The sequence below is a fragment of the Centropristis striata genome, chromosome 10 (assembly GCF_030273125.1).
Source record: "Centropristis striata isolate RG_2023a ecotype Rhode Island chromosome 10, C.striata_1.0, whole genome shotgun sequence".
In the NCBI taxonomy this organism is placed as follows: Eukaryota; Metazoa; Chordata; class Actinopteri; order Perciformes; family Serranidae; genus Centropristis; species Centropristis striata.
The window spans coordinates 17,540,714-17,562,210 of NC_081526.1; the positions used below are offsets into that span (position 1 = coordinate 17,540,714).

The 21,497-nt window shown below is 38.2% G+C and overlaps 1 long non-coding RNA gene across 1 annotated transcript; it reads right to left on the reverse strand.

Annotated features, from left to right (window-relative positions):
- Positions 1-276: 276 nt before the first annotated feature.
- LOC131978768 (uncharacterized) lies at positions 277-18,164 on the reverse strand. The gene is made up of 2 exons (XR_009395003.1): positions 18,003-18,164; positions 277-902 (listed from the first exon to the last, which is right to left on the reverse strand). It is a non-coding gene; the product is annotated as an uncharacterized LOC131978768 (long non-coding RNA).
- Positions 18,165-21,497: the final 3,333 nt, after the last annotated feature.

Sequence of the window (21,497 nt, forward strand, 5' to 3'; positions counted from 1 at the left end):
ATACTAAAACTCCCACTGTAACTCTTTAAGCAGGCAGTTTCCCTGCATACAAATTGAAATTTGTAATCTTGTAGCACTTTTTTAGTGTTAAAAGTGCTTTCTAATAACCCCATAAAAATGTTCCAATGCCTAACACAATACACTTACTGTAAAAGTTAAATACAGGGAAAATGTTTAAAGCATTATGATACAATTGTAAAAATTATTGGTGCAACAACATTGTCAGAAGAACCAATGCCCTAACCCGTTAAAAAAAAAAAAAAAAAAAAAAAAAAGACCAAAGCTGTAATAAAGTTGATTTATTCCTAAAAAGGAGATATTTACCAGGTGAAGCTTATTGGACATGGCTGGTGTGTTTTGAAACAAAAAAAGGGAGCTGCTCACTATATCTAAGGTGCAAAACTTAAATTTTTGGCATTGGTCTTATGTGACTGAATCTTCCATTTTATTTTATTTCAGATTGTAGTCCATATAAACCTCACCACACTTCCTGCAGTCATTTTCACTGCTTATTGTTTGTATTCTTTTTTCCAATATGTACTTATATTTGATTTTGATGAATACAAAGACGGACTTAGATGCGGCAAAGTTTACCATTGGGGTGTTTTTTTGTTTTTTTACTAGGCGTTATTTCCTACCAGGGAGTTGGACTGGAGTTGTCAGATGACAGACTGTAAGCAGAGCTTAATTTAGTGCAGCACTCATAGTGAAATAAAACAGGGGGTTTGACAAATATCACTGAGGCTGTGTGGTTACTGGGATGGATTACCTCGCTTTATGGAAGTTGTTTTGTTTTTTTTACACTCCAAGAATGAATGGCAGCAAAAAGCTTCCTCTGCTGGTAGAAAAGTGAGCCCTCCAACTGTTCAGGCTTCAAGGGGGATCATTGACAGGGGGACAGCCTGTTAAAATCACAGAAACACAAATACGGATTTAAATTTACATTTGGGAAAGGGATTTGAGTTTTTGAATATGCAGTAATGTCTAACTGCAGTTCTTTAAATGGCCACCATAAACTCATATTACTGTAATCAGGTAACAAGAGAAACCTAAATGAATTACCTCTTTTGAAAATATTTAAACAGTAAAAGTCTTATGTTTGTGTTAAATCTCAGCTCTACTCAAGACTCCAACTTCTTTTATTTGCTTGATCAAATTTTGATTGTGTGAACTGACAAAGATGGTGGGGAGTGCTGAACCCAAAGCTAAGCTCCAGAAAATGTTGTCATGTAAGATTGTTTTTTTTTCTGCTAACTGTGTTTTAGATGTATTTGAACACTACATTTGATCTGTCAATGAGTTTAAAATAGATTTTTTTATTCAGATCCTTCAAATTCAGTTGTTTCGTTGTGATTAAATTCAGAGAATGTTGTGGTTTTTACAATCATGAGTAAATGCAAACACAGCGTGCAAAGCAAGCCAAAGTTTTCAACTAACTTTTATTTGAATTGGACTCTTTTGTTTCAGGGTGGGTACTGATTGGCTGTTCCATTGCTCCCCAACAAGGTTTTCACTTTAATTTTGCAACATGTTTCAGTTACAAATGCAAAAACGATGACAGTTTATTCCTGCAAGTGATTCTAACAGAAAAGGTTTTGACTATTTAAGTGAAAATATATACAGTTCATCTGAAAGGACTCGGTTGCCACTTAGACTCTGTTTTCACAGCTGATTTCTTAAAACGTACATGTTTGAAATTGATTTTTCTTGTGTTGACATATTGCTTATCACGGGATGTACAGTATCTTCTCACTTTTCTTTGAAAAGCTTCGACTTTTCCCCCTGAAGGATTTCTCCCCTGTGATCTATGCAAAAAATGCTCTGGTGTCCCCAGTTTAAGGCTGAAAGATGGTGATGATGATGACTGATTTAAATGTGTAAATACTGTAAAAAGCAATGGGTCAAAAATGCAGAGGTATGTGAAATAACCAACAGAACAGAATGAAAATAATGCTAAAAATAATGTAATGATGAATGTTGTCAGAAATATTTTTCTATATTTTGAAATCATTAGAAAAAAAGGACAAAATACAGTGGGAAAAAGCTGTCAGAAGAACACTACAAAGGGAATGTTTTTATTAATTTATAAATTCTTTGCCTAGCAATATCGCATTTGTCCTGGTGTCCTTTCTTTGTGGTCTTGTGATTGTATGAACTTAAATCCATTTAAACATGTCTAACAATGATAAAACAGTGGTTCAAAAACATTTTGTGCAATAAGTAATATCCACTTTGTAAACTCTTATCACAGATTATGTATAGCTTCATAGAAACTGGACAAAAAAGAAGAGCCTTAAACCTGCATTCTTTCTAATGGCCAGCAGGGGACGACTCCACTGGACTCAAAAAGAACTCAGATTGTACATAAAAAGACTAACTCTCATTTCTTGCCAAAGTATCTAACGAGTTTATGGCCTCAAAGACTAGTTTCAGCCCGTCTTCAATACAAACTGTTGTATGTAAATTATGGCCTCATTTAGAGTAAATAGATGCTAAAGCAGGGTATGCTTTATACCGTTAATACCATCCTGTCAATCGGGATAGAGACGTAGCAATGTGTATCCATGGCACTCTGTACTTTTAAAAAGCTGTGAACTTGTTGATTCAATTATGGGATCTAACCTAATTAGCAGCAACGTTGTACGACGTTGCTAGGAGCCAGGTGCAGTCAGGCTGCCAGTATAGCGTGGTTAGTGTCCTCTGGTTCTCAGTCAGATCCAACTTTATGTCTGAATATAGCCACTTCTTGCTCCAAGAAAACAACATCTGGAGGGCCAAAATGCTAAAGCTTCAGAGCAGTAGTCCATAAACCAATGAATGACAACTGTAACGTAACAAAGCACATTTACTCAAGCACTGTACCGAAGTTACATTTTGGGGTACTTTGAGTATTTTCCATATATGTAACACTGTACTTTAAAATTAAGATTTTTATGAATTAGACCACAAAACAGTATAAGTAGTTAAAATAACTCCTAAGTTGACAACAGTAAAATGCTTACATAAGTAAATTAAATCCAATAATATATTTGCAGTATATGTTTCTGCATGATGAGTAATTTTACTGCTGATAATTGAAGTACATTTTGATGCTGATACTTTGGTACTTTTACTAAAGTAAAGTTTTCAATGCAGGACTTTTACTTGTAGTGGAGTAATTTCACAGTTTTGTATTAGTGCTTTTACTTAAGTAAAGGATTTGATTACTTTTCCACCACTGGTGACTACATCCACTTCGTTTATACAGTGTGTGGTAGAGCTTTACTGTGGACAGAAGCTCAACCAAAGAGGGATTTCCCTTCTTGATTTGTTTAATTTGAATGACTTTGCGAGGCCTAAGAGTGAGTTCCAGTATCAACATAATAATAATCCTCATAACCAAATTAAATGTGACATTTCTTTTCAACGTTGTAAAATGGTCGCAGTTTAAGTTGTGTCACAGGACACAAACGATCTCCTGGAGGAAGATCCTGTTTATTTGACCCATTCAACCACCCCAACCTGCTCCATACACAGACTTTATTCCCTTGTATACTACGTCACCTGACTTCTTCCATTGATCCTGTCATAATTACTACACCCACTAGAGTTTGTGACTTAACAAAAACAATAAAAATAACTATGGATCGCAAGAACATTACATTACATTACATGTCATTTAGCAGACGCTTTTGTCCGAAGCGACTTACAATAAGTGCATTCAACCTGATGGTACTAGACATAGACCACAGGAATCAAGTAAGTACATAACTTTAAGAGCTAACTGTCATTGCTACAGGAGTGCTATATGCTAAAGAAGAAAAGAATAGAAAAGAAGAAGAAGAAGAAGAAGAGCAATTTTTTTTTTTTTTTTTTTTTTTTTTTTAAATATATATATGTGTTAGGTGACCATGGCTTAACCGAGGTATTGTTGGAAGAGATAGGTCTTCAGCCTGCGGCGGAAGATGTACAGGCTGTCTGAGGTCCTGATGTCGGTGGGGAGCTCGTTCCACCATTTGGGAGCCAAGATAGAGAAAAGTCTGGAAGAGGTTTTGAGGCGAGTTGACCCACGGAGGGTGGGAGTCGCCAGCTGTTTGGCTGATGCAGAGCGGAGAGGACGGGCAGGGGTGTCGAGTTTGACAAGGTCCTGGATGTACTGTAAGTAGGACCTGAACCATTAGCAGCAGAGTACGCCAGAGCTAGAGTCTTGAAGCGTATCCGAGCAGCCACAGGTAGCCAGTGCAGGGAGCGGAGGAGGGGTGTTGTGTGTACAGAACCTGCTTGCACATACAACCTATACAGCAGTTTTATGGGTGGAGATCTGCCAGTATTTAATATGAAGAAACTAGAAAATAAATGTCAAAGAAACATACATTAATGTGTCTAATATAAGTATCTGTTTGGATCCACTGTGTTTAAAGCATTGAAAACACTTCAAACTTATATGTTCACATGCTCACTGCACAAACTCAAAGCAATGTTCATTTATTATTAATACGCTTGAGGGTGGGGGTGGGACCTGCAAGTAAACATGCTGAGTATCTCAATTTCAGGTTTTTGTAGTATCATGTTTAAACATTTACACATCATGGATTCAGAATGTCAGTAGCCCAGGTATGAGGAACTGGTCTGCTCTAGTAGAAATAAAGACACTGTCTGTGCTATATAACACAATAACCAGGTTTCTGATGTTTGTCTGCCATGTAAGCAGCAAATCTTCAACTACAGCTGTGTAGAAGATAAATACAGTGTATAATAATAACCACTAATTGATGACGTTTTTGCACCGGTAATGCGTGGGGTAAATTAAGAACTCACGTCACTCTCGTTCTCATCTCTGGTTACTGGTGAAGAGACGGAGAGAAAAACAGAAGAGTGATGAGCGCAGCAGTGTCCAGGCAACCGTCAACCAAAGTGGGTTTATCCTCAACTGCTGAGAGGAAGTTATGCACAGAAATGACGAGACATGTTGGATGTTGAGGAGTCAAAGACATACCTGCACTGATACAAATGTCATGAGAAATCCGGATAATGCTTACAGCTTAATCTGTTAAAGTGGAGTAGTCAATTAGAAATAATCTGCAGCTATATTATCATCAGTAGTTTAAAAGGCAACTTTAAAAAGAAATTCCAGCTTCATAATTTTCTGCGTTTCCTTGTTTTATGATATTATATATTTAATATGTTTTAATTGTACTGTCGGTCTGAAAAAACAAGCAATTTGATAAAAAATATGATAATTACTACATGAATTAATAATAATAATCATTAGCTGCAGCCTTTATAATGTAAGAACAATGGGCCTCATTCACGAACCGTTCTTAAGAACAAATTTGTTCTTAAGTCCTTACGACGATTTTACAAAGATTGTGGCATTCATGAATTTTTTTCTTATCCAGGATTTTTCTTGGGTAAGAACAAATCCTAAGAACACTCAGGAGTACTCTTAAGCACATTTCAGTGCTGACATGTTGGCATGGTTGTGTTGCCTTCTTTTGTTAAGTTCAATAAAATACATTACAGTGAAATTTCCGTCATATTTATGTATTTATTTATTCATTTCATTTTTTTTTTCATTTTAATTAAATTAAATGTGCCAACGCTTTAACATGAATCAAGTAAATTGGAAATCATGCCGTCCATTAGTGATACCACCCTATTTATTGGTGGCATTTCTCCATCCATGGCCTACAAAACAATGGCATATATATTGCTGCTGCAGGAGGGCTCTGTCTGTTCTGGTTCTGTTGCAAGTTGGCTCTGCGGGACTTCATCTGTGATAAAAAATTTTTTTAAAAATAAAATCAAGCCAAGCTTGCATCCCCTCAGTCCAATACTACATAAATACTACATGTGTTATTCCAGAAAATAAATTGTTTGTGTTGTTGCAACCTGCACTAAGGCTGCTAAATTTAATTTTCCAATGGATTTACGCTTTGCTTTAGGCATTCTGTTGCCGTTTCCTCTTTGAGGCATCTACACACAGCCCTGCAGTCCTTTTTATGGGCCCTTTTATGGGCATTAATGGGCGGTTACCTATGCTAATCCTATGTTAATTAGACTCACCTGGCACACCCGCTCAATTTACGACACGGCTGCGAACAATTCAGCGGCTTAAGAACACGTTGATGAATCTGACGTAGGGTCTTCTTAGAAATCTTCTTAAGAAGGACTTAAGAAAGAATCTAAGAAGATTCTTAAGAAGATATTGGTGAATGAGGCCCAATGTATACAGGAATATTACAATTAAGACTAAAAATAAAATTATTGTAAATAATTATAAAAGAAACATCCGCAGCAAGACACCTTGAACTGTTAATAATAATAATTAAGCAGCTAATTAACAAAAAATTAATCAGCAACCATTTTGGTATTAGTTAAGTGATGAGTTATTTTTTTTTTAAATAATTTAATTATACTTATTACAATTTAATTATACTGTTTTTATATATACTTTTTTATTTGCTCACATCTTATGGATGAAGCATGAAAGACATTCTACAGAAGACGGAAGCTGCCAAAATGATAAATAAATGACTAGATAAATGAAATGGCATTCAATTAATTGAAAATTAAAAATGTGTCATGAATTGGTATTTCTGTTTTAATTCGCTTTTTATCCAATTTTATTTTTTAATTATCCCTATTTATTTTTTTTATTACTTTCCTATTTTTATTAATGATTGAATTAATTTATTTTTGCATTTATTTTTAATTATTTTTTTCTCAAATGTATTTACTTTTATTCATATCCTTTGTTTTTTATATTCTGTCTTCTGTCCTCCATACTAGTCACCAGAACATCACAGCTGAGATCATATTAAAGTTTTAAAGTTCATTCAGAGAGAACCGACTAAAACCCTGAACTAAATGTGTGCCAAACACTAAAATACCATGCCAAGCGACCCTAGAAATCGATGTTTGCAGATGGCCAAGTAAAGCCCTACAATCAACCGTGACAGGAACACTTCCACACAATTTCATCATGCAGCACTTTGACACAAAAGCTGAGGTGTTTGTGTTATTTATAAGTTTGCTCCACACTCTGAATCTTCTTAAACACAACAGGATTCCAAGAAACCCATAAAGTCCAAAGCTTCAAGAGCAAGAAAAATATCACTTGTGGATGCACACTGAGTTTGCATACAGAGGAAACTGGAGTCGGCTTGGCAGTCTCCAAGCAACAGCCAACAAGAGCGCAGAGGGAGGGCCACAGGCTGACGGATAAAGTGAGGGAAGTGGGGAGACGTGGTGAAGGAGAGCAGAGCATGGGGTCGTAGCAGCGCTGGCACCTGAGTGCAGGTAAGACACAGTGATAGATTTGTGTTTTTATCATTCCACAAAACCATTTAAATGGTCTGTAATATAAAGGAAAATTTGATTTAGTAAGCCTTGATTTCATCTCTTTTTTTTTTTAAATGCAAACATAAAAGATGCTTTTTTTATTTTTAAACAAATATTACAGTATCTTTTGAGCATTTCTGAAGTTCAGTCTTATTTTCATGAGACAGACTGTCTTAAGTTTGCTCATTGATTTCCAAGCGTGCCTCAGTTATCAGAGAGCACTCACAAGATGAGCAACCGGACCTCCTCATCTATAATGCAGGTCGGTAACATGAGTGGAAACCTGCTCCGTGACACGGGGATGGGACTGGCACAGTGCCTGAGACACACCTGTCACATGCCTCCGACATAAATAACTTCACTATCCATTCTATAAATACAGGAAGCCAAATCACAATGAAAATGAACCAATCATCTGCAAGTAAAAACGACAAAAATGTTCTCTGTATCAGAACTACAACATCCCTGAGAAAAGTGAAAATTCTGGTGATCCAATTTCTTATTCTGAGCTAAACGGTTTTATTTCTTGTGTTGAACTAAAGTTACAGTATGCGATTCTAGAGACTCCCTGGTCTTTAAATACAGAAACTTTGGGCTGGTGTACCATCTGTATTTGAGGACCTGGGAATGAGACTCAACAATCAACTATCTTTTCCCAGAAGCACCTCTAAGAACAAGTGGAAAAAGGTTTTAAGCAAAAAAGCTTTGCCAGGATCATTATTTTAGTTTTGTGAGCTGAACAGGTGAACATTTTTTTTCTTTCTTTTTACATTTTTGGGGTGTGTTTTAGTTTAGTGATTGTATAGCAACTCTAACAGCCTTCAGTGCGGATTAAAATACATTTCTAGCCAAATTGAAAACATAAAAGTAATGCTACATAATTTGTTAAAACCCAATATATTTACCTTGTGTTTAAATGGCATGGAGAAATTAAAACTCACCTGGGAGAAAACGAGAACACCAAGTCCTATTTACAACATAGCAGAGCCCCTTGTGGTCTAAATGAGTATTACGACACAGACATCACTAAAAATGATCCTGATAAAAACAAAAAACAGCTGCCATACATTTTTTTCATCCATTTTCAGAGGAAAAAAATACAAAATTATCCTTAAAATTTTTATTTTTTTGAAGACATTTAGAAAGATTTTCTTGGCAAAACCTTTTTTTTCCAACAGTTTAGATCAAACTTAGATAATGGATCTGCAGAATTTTACCTCTGTTGCATCAGGGCTTCTGTCAGCAGCTCAGAAGAGGAATAGAGGATGAAGAATAGAAGAATTACTAATTAATAATATGTTGAGTAACTTACACCATCAAGTAGACTTTACAGTCAGCTCCTTAAACTATTCATAACCCTGATACAAATGCCACACTAATTCAAATGTAATCATTAAATATTAACCATCACACACATATAAACATTTATTAGATTTATAAAATGTGGGGTCAATAGAAGTGCAAAACATAAAACCAAAGAAAACATTATGGTGCCTTAACATTTAGATTGGGGTTAAGGTTGGATTAAGAGGGAAAATATGAATTTTGAATTATTATTTCATGAAGGGGCAAGCATACAGAACCCCTGAGAAGGGGGAAGCAGGAAACAATGCAATCAAGCCGATTGTGTTGCTGCTGGTTGCTCACATCATTTTCAGGACACAGTGTTACAGCTCGATTGCATGTTTTCTTTAAATCCATAATTTATGGCATTTTAAAATATAAAGAAAATAATGGCATCTTCCTTCCTTTTCTTCTCTAGCATCCTCCTCCCGCTAGGCTCCTGAATGTCACTTTGAGCTGGTTATAACTCAAAAATAGTAAGCACTGCTGCATACTAACTTTACACTCTTTACACTTCACTGACTCCACAATCAGCATTAGCAGTGACTGTATTATATCTTTAGTTTGTTATTTAGTTTTCAGTACTGTTGTTGAAACTGTATGTTGAAATCACTTATTGAGCTTAAACATAAGCCCTCAGCAGAGGGAAATCAATACTTTTGTAAGGAAGTGTGTGTGATAATTGAAAAAATTTGTATCAAAAGTTGCCACTGCATACTCAAATAGATGTTTTGCAATTTGAGTCATACTTTTGTTAATTTCAAAGCTGCATTTATTACTGATGAAGTCGTCTTATAACATTTATTGAAGTAGATTGTTTTTTCCCTATTTTGGAAATTATTTTCAAGATTATCCAGAAGTAGCAAAAAAGGGTACCAAAATGGGTTCCGGAGAAAAAGATCCACCCTCCCACAGATCATAGCAATAAGGTGAATTATTGAGGAACTCAAGGTCTCAAAGAGGAGAGGCACCATCATATTTGTAGACTTCTCAAAGGCTTTTGACAGTGTGAACAGAGCAGCCATGATGCACATCCTCCATAATTATGGAATCCCTGAGCGGATCGTTAAAGCGATAGCCATATGTATGAAAACCCCACCAGCTTCTTTAAGAGCCACGATGGCCCAACAAAAGAATTCTCAACTACAGCAGGAATTCTCCAAGGTGACAGGCTTGCACCTTTCTTGTTCGACTATGCTCAGCGGCAATCAACATCAGAGACCACGGCCTCATGGTTGGAAGAAGATCTTGTTGCACAGCGAGAAATATCTGACCGGCCTCTTTCAGGGCCTGTGTTGAAAGCATCCTGCTATATGGTGCTGAGACCTGGACTATGAAGAAGGAACTACAAGACCGGCTTGATGGCACATATACAAGACTCCTCATGTGTGTCAGAAACATCTCCTGGAAAACTCATCCAACCAAAGAGCAGATCTATGGTGAACTGCCGCCTATAACAACAACTGTAGCACGTCGAAGAGCGATCTCTGCTGGTCACTGCTATCGTGCCAAGGACCAAGTAATATCCGACATCCTGCTATGGCGGCGCCTCATACACATCCTGAAACAATCTCCAGGGACACAGGACTTACATTCCAGGAACTGGGAGAAGCAATGGCCGACAGGACCCGATGGAAAGACGTGGCATCTAGGATCTCGACAACAGTCGAAGGATGATGATGAGCAAAAAAGCCTCATAGTATTCATGCACAGGATTAGCAACCTTACCCATTCCTTTACATGAAAAACAGTCTGGGGCCATAAACTTCCTAATGTATTCCTGATAACAATGCAATTTTGTGGATGGCTTCCTGGGGTTCCAGTATTACCACAATACATCACACGGAGGACAGACATCTTTCACTGCTGTCTCTCTACATCACTTTGTTCTTCTCATGAATAAAATATCAAAGCAGGGTCTGTTTGCAGAACTGGGGAGCTGAGCAGTATTGTTGTATTGACACTTGGGCTGTCTCTTTACCTCCCACTCTCGCCCTTACTCTGGATGCTTTTGGCTGTCTGACTCGAATTGAAATGCTAATAGATTTCTCTGTGTAAAACTTTCTTCTTCCTCCATGCTAGTTCTCTCTGCCTGCAGATTTTTCTCTCTTACGGCCTTCCGTGACAGCAGTATCACCTTTCCAAAAGCATCTGTTCACTCGGCAGCATGGAAATGGCTCTAATAAAACATCTATCTGGTGCACAGAGTTAATAAGTGGTTGCTCAGTCACCTTTGACAGGCCGAAGTAGTGTGTCAGATTCAGTCTGCATTCTTTGATTATGTGTCTATCACACATTGCACTACCAAGAACATCAAGTCTTATTTTAGTCATTTTTATTGTTGTACAAAATTTTAATTTAGGAGGTAACTTCCACAATTGTTAGCACAGGTACAGGCTCAATATACTGCCACATTGCTAAAACTAACATCCTCATGATTTATTTACATGGCTTTTTTTCAGCCAACACGATAATTTCCTGCTGCTCATGGCCGACACAGATAACTGATCATTATACATTTTAATATTTTGAAAATAGTGCATAAAGGCTCAGATATAGTGACATAATGTATGGAAGATTCATACTGCATTGGTCTGAAACAACTTAAATAAATTTACTACACATTTACTACACTTACAGCCAAAACAAAGTTTTAGAGGAATGCATCTCCCATGCTTCCATGCTATGGTTCATTAGGCATCCGTTATGTTCATGATTTTTGTTGATTTTTTTTGTTTATCTTCCCTTTCCCCTTCTTGTGTCTTTCTGTAGAACTCCAATTGAATTCATCAGATTCATCCATCCATCCATCCATCATGTTTGTGGGAACACCTCTGGGTAGCAATTCCTCCTCCCCTATTCTAACTCTCAGCCCCAGTCCTGATCGTCACTCAGACGGTCCTCCCCCTGCTCTCCTGCCTCAGTCCCCTCCTTGCTGGGCAGCACAGGCCCGGTGTGACCTTGCCCAGGCAGAGGCAGAGCTGCGCTGCCTACAAGAGCGACATGCAACCGAGACTGAATCTGTAAAGCGGGGTTTAGAACGGGCCATTCTGGGAGCACGTAGAGAGGAGCGACGCCTGCTAGAGAGGGTGGAGCAGGACCATCGGGATACTCAGCAGCATCTGGAGCAGGTCAAGAGGGAGAATATGGCGGCAGCCCGGGTCAGCCAGTCCCTGTTGGAGCAAAGACTCTGTAAACTGACTCAACTTCAGCAGTGGATTCAAGAGGCTGGTCAGCAGTCGGGTATGGAGGAGAAAGGGCCAAACCAGCTGCTGAAGGACATCACTGAGTTCCTACAACCCTGGGAAGTCTCAGTTTCCCTAAAGAAAGTGAACTTCAAACCCAGCCCCCAACCCAATGCGGTCACCTTCGGAGATATTCGTGTGCAAGAACAAAGCCTATGCCTGCATGTTGGAGGTTGTGGGCCACAGGGGCAAATGTGTGCTCTCCATTTACATGAGATGCAGTGTGAAGACACAAACCATCAAGGTGCTGGAGGAGAGAAAAGCCCCCTGGGACAGGGATGGACCTCACCAACCGGCAGAGTTGTCAGAAAGATCAGCCTCTCTACCCGGAGTGATCTGGAATCAGAGGAGGACCAAAACATCTCCTCAACAAAGATAAGTCGTTGGCTTCCAAAGTGTGAGCAGCCTGACTGGGAGTCCTCCCATGATGATGAAATGGAGTCAGCCTCCTTTCAGCAACAAGGGGAGGACATATTTCTGGCTGTCCCTACTGTCCTTAAAAACATGGATACTGAAGGCAAAGAACAGGTTTACAAGATGAGCAGTAATGGTAATCACTACTCTCCCAAGAATCAGAGGAATGCGATTAGTTTGGCCTCTGGTAGAAACTTGTCCCCGTCACCTGAAAGAAGACGTGAGCATGCAAAGCTGAGTCACTGCTTGAGTTTAGACAGCCAGGGTGGAGATAAAGGAAAAGTGAGTCAAGATTCCAATAGTAGACTTTCAAGGTATGGCGTCAGTTCTCTAACATCTCCCAGGATGACTCCAAGAGAGCCTCTGACCAGCCAAAGTTGCCTAGACCTCACCTCCAGGGGTCGACCCCATTCTTGCCTCAGCCAGTCATCTGATGAACACTCTCTAGGGACCCATGGTGACTCTGGTCGAGCACCATCCCCTACAGACAGCCTCGACTCCAGCTACACTTTCATCGTTAGCCCCCCTCATGACTACAGCATGAACAGAGGCTCTTTGAACTACAATTGCCGTCTGTCAAAATCTGCAGTGGACTTGACACACAAGACTCGCCCAATGATCAGCGGTGGGAGGAATGAGGAGGTAGGGATATGGGGCGTGAAGTGTAGCAACTTAAAATCCATGTCAAGCACAACCTCGCCACCTCTCAGTAGGGGGGCTAGAGACTCTGACATGAGACAGACATTATCATACCCTACATATAGAGGTCACAATATTCTGCAACAGCCACAGAAAAAAGTCCCAGTGGCTGGCTCAAAACAACCCCTTGTGGCTCGGTCTTTATCTATGTCCGTCATAGATGGTTCGCCTCAGGAGCTAAAGAGAGGCAAAAGAGAGAGGGGAGAACCAGCCCTGGTGGAGTTGGAAGAGGAGGGAGATGTATCCATGATAGCATTTAGCCCTAGAGGAGTCGATCTGATCAGGCAGTTTGGGAAGCAAGGTTCGGGGCGGTCTGATCTTACCCTGCCAAGTGGTATCCATGCCACACCGCAGGGCCAACTCTATATAGTGGACTGCGGAAATGCCCGTGTTCAGGTATGTGTTGTTTTGAATATCTTTTTGCAACATATCATAATGTACTTTCGCAAACTTAAAACTGAATCTCACTTTGAAACAGGTGACTGACCCTCGAGGCAATGTCCTCCAGCAAGTGACCTCCCCAACTTCCGATAGCTCTGCCAGACGATGTCGGAACTACTTTGACATCGCTGTGAACGCTAAAGGTTTGATTGCACTAAGCTGTGCAGCAGAGCGAGCCCTGCTGGTGTTCAGCCGGCATGGTCGCCTGCTCCAGACCTTTGGAGGATCAGGGCTGGGCTCTGCAAAAGATGAACTTGAGGCTCCCAGGGGTGTGACTGTGACCAGGCTGGATGAGTTCTTGGTAGCTGATATCCGCAAAGGTACCCTCATTGCCCTAAAGCTTGACCCAAAGACAGGCTCCCGTCTTGAGCGCACAGTAGTGACCGGATTCCACAGGCCCTACTTAGTGGCAGCCTGCTTGAGCTCAGGCATGATAGCTGTGTCTGAAAGGGGCAATGAGACAGGTCGTGTGCCTTGCATCAAAGTGCTCGAGCCAGGCTGGAACACAGTGAGAGTTCTGGGTGTTTGTGCCGGTATGGGACCCATCCTGGCCTGCCCCTGGGGCATCTCCATAGATACAGATGGTACTGTGCTGGTGGCGGACTGGGGGGAGCAGCACAGAGTCCTGTTATACCCAGCACACAGAGTGGGGTGGCCAATAGTGACCCAGGGCTTGAGTAGTCCACGTGGACTGACCCTGCTACCTGAGGGTCAGTTAGCTGTGTCTGACAGCATGCACCATTGCATTAAAATATACCAGTATAAAGCGATCGAGGACTAGAAAGAGTTAGCTGAACCAACCAGGTTTGGGTACAGAACTGGACTTTTAAGGGTACCAACCGAAATACATCGTATTCGGTACGGAATAATTGGAAACAAAAACTATGGGGGAACTTATCTACTACATTTATTTTGTTATTATAAAGAGAGAAAAGTACCAAAGAAAGGTACTGAAAGATACCGAATTCCAGGTACCAATATCGTTTCATATGTGAACAGTACCCAATCCTAGAGGCAATCAATCAAGCTAAAAGTCTTGTGTGTTTTCATTCTTAATAAATCTAATTCGGGTAATTCTGCTGCAGAACTGCAACTCCAATCAGTTGCAGCTCCTGTGCTGAAACTTTAAATTTCACTTTTGAAACCCGGCTGCACTCAGACTGACAAATGATGTATTGGTGTTTGGTCTCGCTGTATCTTAACAGCAGAGTCAGATGCCCACCTGGATTTGTAAGCCAAAGGCTCTCCATTTAACATGAAGGCAAAAGCTGAAGTTATGAATATGCTATAAAGACAAACATATTCTCTGCTTCACTGAGCAAACACAGTGCTCAGTGTAGCATACGTTTACTCTCAACAGTCTCCTTTTGAGGGTCAAATAGAACTGCTGATTGCTTTCGCAATTTAGATAATAAATTAGAATTTAATTGTCTGCATATATCCATGTGTGCTGTCCGTAATTTTCTGCATGTCCCCATCACAAGTCTGCAGAGATTATTATAGACAAATCAACTCTGAAAAGTATAAACCAGGCATGGATTTAATAAATTAAATGATCCAAGACAAATATGAACTTACTATATACTTTTCCAGTGTGGCATTTTTATTTTGATGTGTTCAAACAAGAGGTATTTCAATATTTCAATCTTGTTGTGATTTTCTTCAATAATTCCAGCAAATTCTACAATTTTCCATGCTGTCACTGATCTTTACTGACAACTACATGAGCTTGGCGGCTTTTTATTCAGTCCTCCCACTCCCTTCTTTCACCAGCAGTGTCTGTCATGTATATCCTCCACTCTCTGATGGATTCTGTATTTAACATGTGGATACATTGATGGCAGAAAGTGCAGGGTGGGTGAATCATCAGCCGAGAAATCAGACTGTCATCCAGATTATTTTCTGTGAAATGTGTCCATTTATAGCAGATCAGCAGACCATTGCTTATTTGGGATGCTGTAAAGTTATTAAGTACATCACACAAGTATGGTATATTTGCAGGAATAGGTATTTAAAAGGCTATTTTATTTTTGGGATACTTTGTTTTCACTCCACTACAACTCAGAGGACATTTTGTACCATTTACTCCTCTACATTTATTTGACAGCTATGGTTACTCATTTCTTTTTAGATTAAAGGTTTTCATTTAGTATGAGACAGTTAAAAACTGTACTTGAATAATGTACTTCTGACATTATTTAATCAGTTGCAGAAATGCTTTTTGTCAGTTTTGTAGTCCTCTGGAGAAGCAAGTAATCCTTCAACAGATCTAAAAGTGTAACAAAACTTAAGATGTGTTTTTTTATCCCCCCCCTCCAGACAACAAGAATATGAGATGTCTCTGCAGTTTAAATCCCCTGGCAGTGTCGTGGAAATTCAGACATAGCTCAAATACTGCTTAGATGTTTCGTGCATCAATATTTTAACACTGTGACAGAGACCATTTTTTTTAAACTTTGGTTCTTTTTTACTGTTGGTACTTTTTACTTTTTCTAAAGCAAAATTTTTAATACAAGCCCTTTACATATAATGGACTTTTGGGGGAATTTTATTTCTATTGTGTTATTGCAACTTTTACTACAGTGACAGATCAGAGTGCTTCCCTAACAACTGGGTTTATCATTTTTGTTTTATGACTATAAAAGGAAGAGAGATTATATTATAGATTCATCATATATTCATCCCCTGGAAAATATTCTGTTGTGATGACAGTAAAAAAAAAAGAAATGTTGCTTGGGATTGTGTGAAATTTTCTCCTGTGGACTGTTTTGCTTCATATGAAAAAAAATAAATAAATAAATCTTGGTATTAACATTAAATACTGAACTTTTTGTGAATGTAGACACTGCAGTACTGACATCTTGCATCTACAAATTATTTAATCACATTAGCAAAGTTTGCCATTAACAATCACTTGTCAGTTATGTCTTGCACTATTGGGAAATCACGAGTTAAATTCTGCAGCACACCAACCACAATTAGAATTTGAATGCAGATGAAAAATTAATAACCACAAAATGAACTTCCACACAGAAAGAACTGAAGGAGGAATCTCTTGGGTCTAACACCCACTCACATCTGTTGCCAAGTGAACAGTAACATAGGCCTTTGTTTGCATTTTAAGTCAATTTCCTGCACATCTGAGAGGTTAATTTCAACCTCTCTACACTTCAAACAATTTCAGTTCTTTTTCATCATGCATACAGGGGATTTTATGGTAACAAGGTATGTCGTCTCTTCGTCGTCTCAACAAAGCAGTTAAACTAGTTTTTATAATTGCTATTAGAGCTGCAAAACAACATTATATAATAATCATTTGGTAAATTTAAAGCTTTTTTTGTTGCTCCACACACCTTTAGATTCCTGAAAGATGCTTCAATATTCCCATACATATCTAAAACCCTGAATCCAAAAAAAGTTGGGAAACATATTTATACAACAGAGTGCAATAATTCGCCAATCTATTTTTAAATATATTGATTGAAAAAATAAAAAGGAGAGCCTTATAGATAAATCGATATATTATTGCCCTATAATGACCTATAAAAGGCATATCTGTATTCATCAGTATCAGTGTATTTTTAACCAAAATGCTCAGATATGAAAACTTTTTTTTACAAAATAAATAAAGCAATGCCTGGGGTGATTTAGAAATGGCATTAGCTATTTATTTATTTGTATTAATTATTTATTTAAATAGTCAGCAATTGAGACAGAACACACAGTATTTATATGTATTTAGTTGTTTTATTTCTTATTTATTCTTTTTTTCTCGGTTATCATTTCTAGAAATGGTTGACACAATCCAATATAAAATGTAATAAAAACTCCTTATTAAACACTCTGTGGTTGACTGTAGCTAAAGTTGTGTTTAGTTTACACAAGTAGTCGACAAATTACTTATACAAAAAGAATATATTTCACAGAGCTCAAAATTCAAAAATGTACACTGAGTTAAATAAAACTGTAGAGACTGGGTTGCCACTGGGCTAATTACTGAACCTTAGTATGATCCTGGAGCTAAGTCCATTTTTAAAGGGTGCAAGTGGAAATATTAAACCTAACATATAAGCGGTTAACCCCAAAAGTCACCTTGTAGTTTCAAACTCTGAAGACAAACAATTCACCCGGTTCTCTATTTTCAGAGGAATACTAGCCTGGGTATAGGGCATAGACTGTATATGGTATAGGGGGAATACTGCGCCATCCCTGGGTGCTGGGTATTTCCTGGCAACTAAACACTAAACGGCTCCACGAACTGTGGCTCTGTGTATTTGCTGAACTTGCTGTATACCTCACGCCCCCAAAACACTTAGTTGGCATAACTTTTTGAGGATAAGCAACCCATAACAATGTGAAGTAGCAAACATGAGCCACATAACATAGCATGCTAATGTTTGTTGTTGATGTAATCTCTGCAAAAAGCTCTCATAAACAGTATGCAAACATCCAACCGTTATCTAAGTTGGTGTGCCAATTTATATAAATTAAATGCACAACTTTTCCATGCTGTCTTTAGAAGAAAAAAACCCTCACCTGAGTTAGGTTGTGCAGGTGGAGGCGTCAGTGCAGGATGTAGGGTGCAGGTCAAAACCTTTTAAACTTACATTTATTGGGGAGGAAACACAAGATAGAATACACTCTGTTGCATTTTACTGCCACTGCCACCAGGTGTTACTAAAGAGTGTCAGAAAGTGAACTTTCCTGTCCCCGGGTCATCAGGTTCACCTGTTTCCTATCAGCTGCTTCCTATCCCAGGAACTATCCTGTTCCACCATTGTTCTCCAGGCAGACAGACTTCTTGTTTCCGAGCCAGCTGGTCATCCTGTCATTCAGCTTTCCTGTTCCTCAGGCAGATAACCCTTTCTCCAGGTTCACTGGCCCTCTATTATTTATCTCACTTGCCCAATTCTGCAGGCAGCTCTTGTATTTTATTTACAGTAGATATTTTGTATGCTTGCGCACTAAGAAACTGTCTAAATTATGGATTTTAATGCTACAGGCAAAAACAACAAAAAGGGTTTTTATGCACTGGTGAATTTTGAGCTATTTTGCGTTCATAACATGCTCTTTCAGACTTATGGACAGAAAACATCCAAAATACACATTTTATTGTTTATTTTACTACACTATGTCTATTTGGGTCATGAATTTACATATGTAATTATAACATTTTAGAAAACTAGTAATGCAAAAAAAAATTATCTTAATGCAGGCAATCAACTGGGGTGAGGTTTTATGGAAATTTTTTAATAATATATTCCTTTTTTTTTTACCCTATTCACCTTTATTGCTCTTTCGAATGGTTGAAGTTTTACAATAAAGGACTGTTATCGAAAAAATTTATTTTTCCCATATTCTGAGCCAGAAACGAGCCATGTCTGTGGCCCTTTTTTCATTCTTTGGCTGTAATATGTCAACAAAATAAAACATGAACCTTGCTTTATTCAATATTCAGACTTCCTTTCTGTAAATGAATGCAAATTTGCAAACATAATGCATCATTTGCATATTTAAAAATACAATTTCAGCAAAAACTTCTGACATAAAAACATAATTTTACTGTAAGTAAGCACCTGTAGAGGTTTCATGTTGATATCTATTAGTTGATATCTATTAATGCAAACAGTGCATTGAAGGCTTTTTATATATTTATATATTTCCCATCATCCGTGTCTATTATGTGTAAAGGTGTTCACATAGGAGCTTTGCGTGAGATGTCTTCAAACCAAAGTAAATACACTAAACAAGTATACTTAACACTTCAGTCTGTGTGTCCGTTAGGAGCAAGCACAGTTAAATGTATTTATATAAGAACATCATAACCTGGTGCTAAATTTATTCATTGATGTTAATTTAACACTGGAGCTGTGGAGGAAGAATTATGGAAATGACTGGGCTCCTACACATATAACACCAACGCAGAATTACCAGATTATTTGCATACTGACATGCGTTTATATAGGATGAAAGGTTCATAGGTTCAGATTGTCATAGTGTCATGGAAAAAGCAATTTTGCTGTATTATCAGGTCACGCTGGTGTATTTCTGAGTCTGTCCAGCTGTGAGCACTGGATGTTTACCTTCAGAAACCTGTAAATCAGGTTAAATGTTACACATTTCCAAGCTTTTATTACCATATATGTACTGTGATGTTTCTGACAGAGATTAAAGAGGGGCAGGGTGGCTTCTCAGCTCGTCCTCATTAAAGCTGTCAGCATGGCTTGTGACTGGCCTACGCATACAAACAAAGCATGTACACAGTGTAGTTTCTTCGCCAGTCACCTTGGAGACAGTGTTGATGGGAATTAAAAAAGTACAGTACGCTACACTCTGCAGGATGCTGACTGTACTGTTTCTTCACTAATTAGTGATTACAGAGTGTTTTTTCTCTCCATCTCGTTGGCCTTCCTTCTATAGCAAGGTGACATTTTCCAGATTTTTTTTCTCTTCACAGTAGAATAAAAAGGTGAAAATTAGCTTTCAGTCTTCACTGACATGGTTGAGAAATCAGTGTATCAAAGAGAAACATTCTCCCTCCAACTCTATGTAAATGCTCATTTTGTGCTGATTTGTCTAACAATATTTGCAATACAATACCTAAACTACCTGCATTTGCATGTAAACAAATCAACTGAAAATGAGTCAGATTAAGTGGGGAAAAACCCTGGCATATTTGGTAAATATCCTACCACATATCTGGGTTATCTTTTGTTATCTCATGTAGCTTTCTCAGTTGTTTCTTTAGTCTTCCTGAATGTTTCCGTGGGTGTTTCTATCCATATTCAAAGCTAAACTGGTATCTAATACTGTACTGGAAATAAATAAATAACTCCTTAGCAGAAAAACAATAACGAAATGTTTGCAGACTGAATATCAACAAAAAACAACTCAGTTAAAATAACAAATATACACATTGAACTTTGAATAAGGACACATGCTGGTGAAATAATCCCTCTGACTAAATGCAGTGAATTATAAGTAGTAAAGAACACAGCTAGAGGCTTTGCAGAGGGGCGGCGTGGGCTCTCTATACTGAAGCACAAAGGAAGTCTCAAAGTTGGAAGTGAAAAATAAGATTTAACCTTCACAAAAAATATCTGGTCATGACTTCACCGCAAAAATTATCATTTGTATATCAAGTACTGCATCTTACCTGCATGAATTCTTGAAGAAAACTATCTGTCATTCCTCCACGGTCAAAACAAAGATTTTAAAAAATGAATAAAAGTCTTGATAAATTGACATAAATGGGGTTTTCTTCAATAATTACTGTTAACAAAATATTAAATAATTCATATATAAATCATAATTTTTGGGCTCAAGTATTCCTTAAAATTAAATTGGTGAAAAAAAGCTATATTTTTTTGTTTTTTAGGCGATGACATTGCAGTCATGACACAATGCTTAGGTGCAAAGTTTTAGTTTTTCTCAGTTGCTTTGGCACATTTCTGGGATCATCCTTTTGCAAAACAGTAAGTGCACTCAAAACAATTATTACAAACAACAAAAGACAATAATGTACCTGCTCAGTACTTAATCTCTCAAAGGTTAATATTCTAGTCAGTGCCAGATTCTCATCCACTTCACAGCAGATGTCTTCTCTTGCAAAGCAGCCTAAATCTTCTTCTTCCTGACTGTTTACTGTGTTTATTCCCTTGTTCTTCTTCCATTTTCTGAAATTGTAACACTGTGTTGTGCTTTTGTCTTTATCTGCTTGCCAATTGAAGGTTCACTTGATGCTCCTCCGAGCTATTTTAGTGAAGTGGTTGATCATTGGTTTCCTTCATTAGTGAAGGAGACCAATGACCATCAAGTAATCATGACTGGACACAGTTATAAAAATGATGATTGGGTCCAGAGAGGAGAAAAAAATATGAGAGGAGGATTATTTTATTGAGCAAAAAGTTGAAATGACGAGAATAAAGTCAACTTTTTGTGTTTGGTAACGCTGGAAAGATATTCACAGATTGGTTGTTCCCATGTCAGTAACATTGTTTTCCATCTGAACAGTTAGGTAGACTGTAAGCT